The sequence below is a fragment of the Tursiops truncatus genome, chromosome 9 (genome assembly GCF_011762595.2).
Source record: "Tursiops truncatus isolate mTurTru1 chromosome 9, mTurTru1.mat.Y, whole genome shotgun sequence".
NCBI classification, from domain to species: domain Eukaryota; kingdom Metazoa; phylum Chordata; class Mammalia; order Artiodactyla; family Delphinidae; genus Tursiops; species Tursiops truncatus.
In genome coordinates this window covers 101,285,637-101,294,110 of record NC_047042.1, presented here as the reverse complement: position 1 = coordinate 101,294,110, position 8,474 = coordinate 101,285,637, and the positions used below count along the sequence as shown (strand labels likewise).

The following is an 8,474-nucleotide window of genomic DNA, read 5'->3' as shown; positions in this document are numbered from 1 at the left end:
TTCTGTGAAAGGGGGAAAAAGGAACAAATGAGAACCTTTCGATTTAACAAGTTATCATTTATAAGAATGTGAATTTTGGAGAACATACATTGGAGGGAAAAAAGACAGAGAGGCAAGAGTGACAAAAGAAGATATGAAAAAAGACTGAGAACCAACAAGAAGAGTGGTTCACAGAGATTTAAAGAGTCCTGGGGAGGGGAAGGTAGGAGGGTAAAGCAGTACTGGGAGAATGGTACCAGCTGGCCTTTCTTTCCTGGATATGGTCTCAAAGTGCAGAGGAGCATTAAATTTTGTACTAAAGATTTAGAAAAACAGGAGCCTGGGCTGGGAGTTCTCCTGAAGGAAGAGGAGTGAAGTGCGGGGGACGCGGCGGTGGCAGCACCGACAATGCGTTTTCTTGGAGGATTGTTTGGTCCCATGTGTGAGATCGATGTTGTCCTTAATGATGGGGAAAACAGGAAAATGGCGGAAATGAAAACGGAAGTTGGCAAAGTAGAAAAGCGCTATCTTTTCTGTGATGGAGAATCTGTTTCAGGAAAGGTAAACGTAGCCTTTCAGCAACCTGGAAAGAGGCTAGAACACCAAGGAATCCGAACTGAATCTGTAGGTCAAACTGAACTTTTCAATGACAAGAGTAATACTCACGAGTCTGTAAACCTAATGAAAGAACTAGCCTTACCTGGAGAACTGGCTCGGAGCAGAAGTTACGACTTTGTATGTACGCAAGTGGAAAAGCCACGCGACTCATATCGGTGCCAATGCTGCTTAAGGTATTTCCTTAAAGTGACAACAGCAAGAAGACTGACAGACTTGGTAAAGGAATATGTATGCCCTTATTGTTCACCAGCCTGCTGCCTATCCTGATGTCAACAACTCTGTTAAGATGGAAACGGGCACTGAAGATTGTCTACACGTAGAATTTGAATATAATAAATCAAAGCATCATTTAAAGGATGTGATTGTGGGAAAAATTTACTTATTAGTAAGAATAAAAATCCAACACATGGGGCTTCCCTGGTGGCGCAGTGGTTGAGAATCTGCCTGCCAATGCAGGGGACGCGGGTTCGAGCCCTGGTCTGGGAGGATTCCACATGCCGCGGAGCAACTGGGCCTGTGAGCCACAACTACTGAGCCTGCGCGTCTGGAGCCTGTGCTCCGCAACAAGAGAGGCCACGATAGTGAGAGGCCTGCGCACCACGATGAAGAGTGGCCCCCGCTTGCCACAACTAGAGAAAGCCCTCGCACAGAAACGAAGACCCAACACAGCCATAAATAAATAAATTAATTAATTAAAAAAAAAATCCAACACATGGAGTTACAATTGATTTAAAAAAGAGATCACGGGAATTGGACCCAGTGCCACAACAGAAACAATCGCTAAATATGAAATAATGGATGGTACACCAGTAAAAGGAGAATAAACTCCAATAAGACTGTTTTTAGTGGGATATGACCCAACTCCAACAGTGAGAGATGTCAACAAAAAATGTTCCATAAGGTATTTTTTTTTTAGGCTACGGACATGCAGGCTCAGTGGCAACGGCCCACGGGCCCAGCCGCTCCGCAACATGTGGGATCCTCCCGGACCGGGGCACGAACCCGTGTCCCCTGATCGGCAGGCAGAGTCTCAACCACTGCGCCACCAGGGAAGCCCCATGAGGTGCTTTTTAATTCTAGTCCTTGTTGATGAGGAAGACAGGACGTACTTCAAGCAGCAGGAGATCATTTTGTGGAGAAAAGCTCCTGAAAAACTGAGGAAACAGAGGGCAAACTTTCACCAGAGAGTTGAATCGCCAGAATCACAGGCATCTGCTGAGCCGCCTGAAATGTGAACTGAATAGGAGAAAAAAAGAAGAAAAAACCTCCTACATCCGTTGAGATTTAAGCTCGGCAGGTTAAAGATGGTCGCAGCGTGCAGGGCGGGGGAAAAAGCCAAAACCCCATTTACGATAGCCTTCCTTTATCGTACAGCGCTGAGTTTATTTTATGGCATAAGTAAATGTTCTTCACGTATATACATATTTAAAAAATGCTTTCTTTGAAACACTGGAACTTTCTTAAACTGCCGTGTTGTTTTTTTCTTTTTTAACTGCACACTTTCATTTAATGATAAGCACTCAGCTATACATCAGCATAAACATTAAAGATTTTCATGTGAGTAGGTTGGTATTTGTAATTTTGCTTTCTTTCTGCATAATGTTGATGACAAATTCTTTGCTTCTCCTTTTTCATGCTAATGATTACCTCTTATTCTCTACATGCAAAAAATTAAATATTGGGTGTTCAAATAAAATTAGAAAACCTGAGTGGCCTGTACATCCTGCAAAGATTTAAAACATGGCATTTCAGTATTTTTGAAAACTACATTTATGATTTTCCATACATGTTTGAGAAACGCACACAAGTGTTTTACTGTAGGTGCCTCTGAGTCCACCATTCCATGGCTTCCTGAATTTTGTTCTCTTTGAAGTCTTCTGTGGTGTGAATTTAAAATTTTTTTCCATAAGAGATTATGTGGCATGTCATTGCAGCTTTTTTGGGGGGGTGGGTACCAGATTAAGTAACCATTTTGCTACTACTAACTGATAGGTACCACTGTATGTTTTCTGCAATGCGGAGTTGACGCTATGTTGGCATTTTAGTTTGTTAAAACTATATAATTTTTCCATAAATACTTTAAAAAAAAATTTTTTGGTTTAATGAATCTTTTTAGCACATATATGCAGATATAATTTTCTTGCAAATATTCTCTTCCCTTTTCAGGGGAAAATTTGAGGATGGGGGACCCAGGAGAACAGGTGAAGTATGTAGTTACCCAGATCTGGACAATTTCATGTTTGTTAAATTGGAACCTTGACTAGTTCAAACTCAAATTTAAACTTCTTCATCCACTCTGTTTAAATTTTTTAAACATTAAATTCAAGTAATATTCAAACCCTCTACAAAAGAAGGTTGCAGTCATCTGTTTTTATGCTATGCATGGGGTCTGACTGCAAATACACTAAATGTGGGGTGTAGGAACTAAAACGAAGCCTGTTGTGTGAAACTACTTTCACTTATGGTTCAGTGGTTTTTGTACCAATATTTTTTTATACACTTCAGTGCAAGTCTTGTCAGTTAACCTTACTTTACGAGTAAGCTAAGTAACTCAAGTTACATTTCTTTAAGCCTGTGTTACTACTACGGCACTTTGAAAAATGGTCAGTAACCAACTTCTTAACTGGCAAAAGGTTCCATGTACCCTGTGCTGAAGCATCTTTTTTTTTTTTTTTTTGCGGTACGCAGGCCTCTTACTGTTGTGGCCTCTCCCGTCGTGGAGCACAGGCTCACGGGCCCAGCCACTCCAAGGCATGTGGGATCTTCCCGGACCGGGGCACGAACCCGTGTCCCCTGCATCGGCAGGCGGACTCTCCACCACTGCGCCACCAGGGAAGCCCTGAAGCAGCTGTTTTAAATGTGGTTATCTGTGAATGGTAATGTTTTCCTTCATGTAAGTGCCTGTTCAGAGTTTCAAAATTTTAAAATGCCAAATATTTTCATGGTCACTTCCATGTAGTAATCTGGAAAATATTCAAAGAAAAATTGAAAATCAATTGTATTGAACCATCTTCAAACTGTGCAACCATGATGTATAATAAAGAATTTGAAACAGAAAAAAAAAAAAGATTTAGAAAAAGTTAGGAGTAAGTCTAGAGAGCTGTTGAGTTATAGAAACTTGATGTCACTGATTCCAGGACTTCGCTAGGCGAGGTCCCCCAAACCACTGATTCTAAAGTCTGGGCATTAAATTTATTGGTGAGAAAGACAGGGGGAGTCCCAGACCCAACAATGGCTGAGTTAAGGTCATGACAAACCAGCTTCACACATATAATTTTCAAAATGCAAAACAAGTTGATAATCTGAAAGCCCTAGAGAACAAGCCGAAGTGAGCAGATTTTGTAGAAGACAGGGTTTGAGGTAGCTGCTTCAGCTAGAAAGTGAGGGGGGATTTCTAGAACTAAAAAAAAAAAAAAAAGTAGGAGAGCCTCAAATTCTGTGTGTAAATGCTGCGCAAATCCCTGGGTGCCCCCTGAGGCATGCAAATACTGGAGAAATTCAAGGTGATCCAGATAAGGATAAAGGAACACAATTACATGTAAGTTGCTGTTTACTTAATTGCCTACCTTAGTGAGAATCGACAGAAACCAGTCTCCCCCCAACATTCACAATGTCAAGGATAAAATTCAAAATTACTCAACATACAAAGAAATATGAAAACGTGACCCATTCTCAACAAAGAAGCACAATCAACACAGATCAGTCCCCAAACGACCCAGATGTTAGAAGGCAAGGATTTTAAAAGTGGCGATTACGAATGAGGGCCATCAATTAAAGGAAAATGGGACTCACACAACGAATGAAAGACCGCAAATCTAAGCAGGGAAGATAGAACAAAGTGGGAATTCTGGAATTAAGAATACAACATCTGAAGTAAACCACTGAAGTTGCAAACAGCAGAATGGATAAGACAGCACAAAATGTGAAAACTCAGCGATAGAAATGACTGTGTATCTGAAGAAGAGAGAGGAAAATGAAGATCTGCAAAATGATATAAAGTGCCTAACATACGTATAATTGTCATCTCAACAAATTGAGAATAGGGCAGGAGAAAACATTGGGAGAGATAATGGCCACAAAATTCCCAAATGTGGTGAATTTAAAGATTCAAGATGACCTTTGAACCCCTAGCAGGATACACAGGAAGAGAACCATGCCCGGGCATGTAACATTCAAACAATGAAAACCAGAGAGAAGATCTTGACAGTATATAGAGAAAAATGGCACATTACACACAGGGACCAGTGTAGCAAATGACTACTCACTTCTCAGTAGAAAAAACTGAGACGAGAATTCAGTGGAATGCCACCTTTAAAGTGCTGCAGAAATAGAGACACAGGTGTAGAGAACAAATGTATGAAGGCGGGAAAGGGGGTGGTGGTGGGATGAATTGGGAGATTGGGACTGACATACATACACTATTATGTATAAAATGGATAACTAATAAGAACCTGCTGTATAAAACAATAAATAAAATTAAAAAAAAATAAAATAAAAGTGCTGAAAGATGCTAAGACATCTATATGGAATCTAAAAAAAAAAAGGCTCTGAAGAACCAGGGGCAGGACAGGAAGATGCAGACGTAGAGAATGGACTCGAGGACACAGGGTGGGGGAAGCTGGGGCAAAGTGAGAGAGTAGCATGGACGCATACACACTACCAAATGTAAAATGGCTAGTGGGAAGCAGCCGCATAGCACAGGGAGATCAGCTGGGTGCTTTGTGACCACCTAGAGGGGTGGGACAGGGAGGGTGGGAGAGAGATGCAGAGGGAGGAGATATGGGGATATATGTATACGTATAGCTGATTCACTTTGTTATACAGCAGAGACTAACACACCATTGTACGGCAATTATACTCCAATAAAGATGTTTTAAAAAAAAAAAAGGGCTGAAAGAGAAACCAAAATCTTTTCAACTCAGAATTCTCTAACGGGAAACAAATACCTTTCAGAATAAAGGCCAAGTAAAACTGCAGGTGGGTCTAGCCAGTATTATTTCACAAAATGCATACTCCTGTTGAACCAAAATGCTTTCTGTTGACAGAGCCTTTTGTTTTTAAGGCCCTGAAGGGAAAATGACAGAGACCCAACCTGAACTGAACCCATAGGCCATATCTTTGCCATCCCTGTCTCGTGATGAAATAAGCACTAGAAGTAGAAAGCAGAAGTGAATAGGAAGAAAGAAGCTAAGTTCATCAGAAAGAAACTTTTACCACTTGGATTATTTCTGGTTCAAAACCTCAGGAGCTTCGGGGTGCAATCTGAAACCTGCCCCCACATGTGGAGGGCAAGGAGAGACCACTCCAGACTGGCAGGGGGGCAGTTTTAATAAGCAAGGGGACTTGGATCTCGGGTGGCCCCAAGACCCGCAGATCTCCTTACCCGCCCGCCAGAATCCTCAAGTTTATAGATAGGCCTTAACTGGGTTCGGTCACGTATTCAGGCCAGGTGGTCTCAACAGCAGCTCACTCTCTCAACGCTGCGTCCTTGGAACGGCTCCCACTGTGGGAACAGTAGGCAGACGCAGCTTCCAAGGACGGGGGCGGGGGGAGGAGCCTCCAACTGCCCTGGTCCAGCTCACAGGTCAACCAGCAGTTATGTCCTCTTGATTTCCCCCAACAACTATAAAAATGCCCAACATAAAGCAATCAAAATTAGAGCTTCAGATACAATATTGTATCTAGTTTATCAGTCAAAATGTTTTAAATATAAAATTTATTTTCCTCTCAATACGCATGACATTGAAATTTTAATACTCTGGCGAGATCAGAAAACAGAATGAGGGGCTACCCTGCAGGCCTGAATATGCTCACCCCACATCAGTAGCAGTCACTTCTATGTACCACTGCTCTTATGTTTCAAAAAGCAGTGAAGAAAAGTATTAGTAATTAGCACCAATGAAGTAAGAAATTAACATAAGGGAAAAAAATTTTTTAAAAACAAATTACAGAATAATTTTGGAATACAGTTGAGCGGCTACACATTAAAGTTTAAGTTGTCCATTCTGCAATACTGAGATGTATCAGTAACCCCACCTTTTACCACGGAAGACTTTAGTATCTTTCAGACTGTGAAAAAGAAATGCAAACATCTTGTATAAATAATAAAACTGCAGCTCTTCTTTCTATAAAGGTTATATTGGATTTTAATAAATTCCTTCTACAATGGTATGTAAGTTTTCCAAACCAAAATTTTAAACGTTCACATTGTTTAGTGATATTATTGCAAAATATATTTTAAAAAAACCCTACAAAACCCTACAATATATTATAACCATGGAAGATTTAAGTGGAAAGTATAGTGAAAATAATCATTCCCTCTCCTAATACTGAGCTCATCAGAGTTAACAGTGTGGTATCTTTCCTTACTGTCTTTTCTCTTCACATGTGTATTTCTGTGTGATTAGTAGCATAAAGTGTATACCATTCATTTTGTATCTTTTTTTTAAAAAAAGAAAGCAAGAGAGTAAGGCACTTAGTGAGTTTCCAGAAAGTCTCAATAGCAGACCAGAGCTGGCAGGAGTCAATAAGCCCTGGTGGGTGCAGAGCCCACCCCTGTGGAGTTGCCCCAGGTAAGCTGCTCCCCTGGTCTGTGGGTGGCACCCAGCTGTTAGGCCCTCTTGCAAGTATCTGTAGAACAGCCCTCGCTGTTGACTGGTGCTTGACCAGTGCTTGACCAGTGCTTGACGGATACGTTCAGTGCGCCCAGCACCAGACTGACACGGAGTAGGGGAGACTGCAGGATCCCGTGGGGACATTTTACTTTCCCAGTGCCAGGTGGCTGTCACTCTGGACCAGTGGCTCCTGCCCACACCAGGGATGACAGTTGGATTGGTGCCCTCTGTGGTCCGTGGCAGCTATTAGCAGATGGTCGATGACCCCACAGTCAGGGGCAAGGAAGCTACAAAAAGGACCTTTCTTTTCCCAATTCTGGGGGTGTCAATATTTGAGAAGGATCCCAGAGGCAAAAAACACATCCCACGATGGCTAAACTCAACCACTGAGTGGCCACCCGAAAAGAGGAAGACAGTAAATGTTTCCCAAGGAACGTCTGCCCAAGAACAAGTCATAATAAAGTGCCCAACAGAAACGGCTGTGACAGTCCTCAGTAAATAAACAACGCGAGAGGGAGTCCAGCTGAAACGGCTTCCGGAAAGGTTGAGGCTCTTCCGCCCAAGAAGTGTCCCAACATGAACCCTCCCAAGAGCACATAAAATGGAAACAAACACTTCAAACGTACAATAAAATAAACTGATATTATTAAGTTTGATGCTTTACTAAAACTATTGAAACCTAAGTCTCATGTGGTCTGTCCAGTACTTTCCAATGTCGACTGTTAACCCCTGCTCCGTACGTGCCCTGCATTCTCTCCTGAACATTCACTAACCCTCCATCCCAGCACTGCAGCAACCTCCAAAACCAACTACCAGCTACAATTTACAGAGTGCGAAGGCAGAGGACAACCTAACTAGATTCTTCTTTGAGGAAGGGGATTGGAACTTTTTTCTCCCAGCAGATGGATAATCATAACCTCCCTTTAGGCAATGGGGACCATCAAAGATTTTAAAGCATGAAGGGTGGGGATGACTAGAGCTGTGTTCTAGAGAGTGAAAGCAATCTGCAGATTTGTACTTGGGTTCTTGGAACTTAGGAGGAGTTTACAGTTTGCTAAATAAATGCCTGCCGATGATTGTTTATTGAATTAATATCATTCAATGGACCAAGTATTTGTTGGGCACCAGCTAGAGGCACAGGGTGACCCCTAACTCATGACTAGAGGTTTTCTAGTACATTCTAAATTGTTGTTGTGTGTTTGAACGCTTCCCGGAAAGTTTTACTGTCAATACCCTGCAGTATTGCCAAGAAGCCACTTTACC

General features: G+C 41.9%; 1 pseudogene; it reads left to right on the top strand.

Moving 5' to 3' along the window:
• The first annotated feature begins 387 nt into the window (after positions 1-387).
• LOC101337114 (vacuolar protein sorting-associated protein 26A-like) lies at positions 388-1,747 on the top strand (annotated as a pseudogene).
• The last annotated feature ends 6,727 nt before the right edge of the window (positions 1,748-8,474 follow it).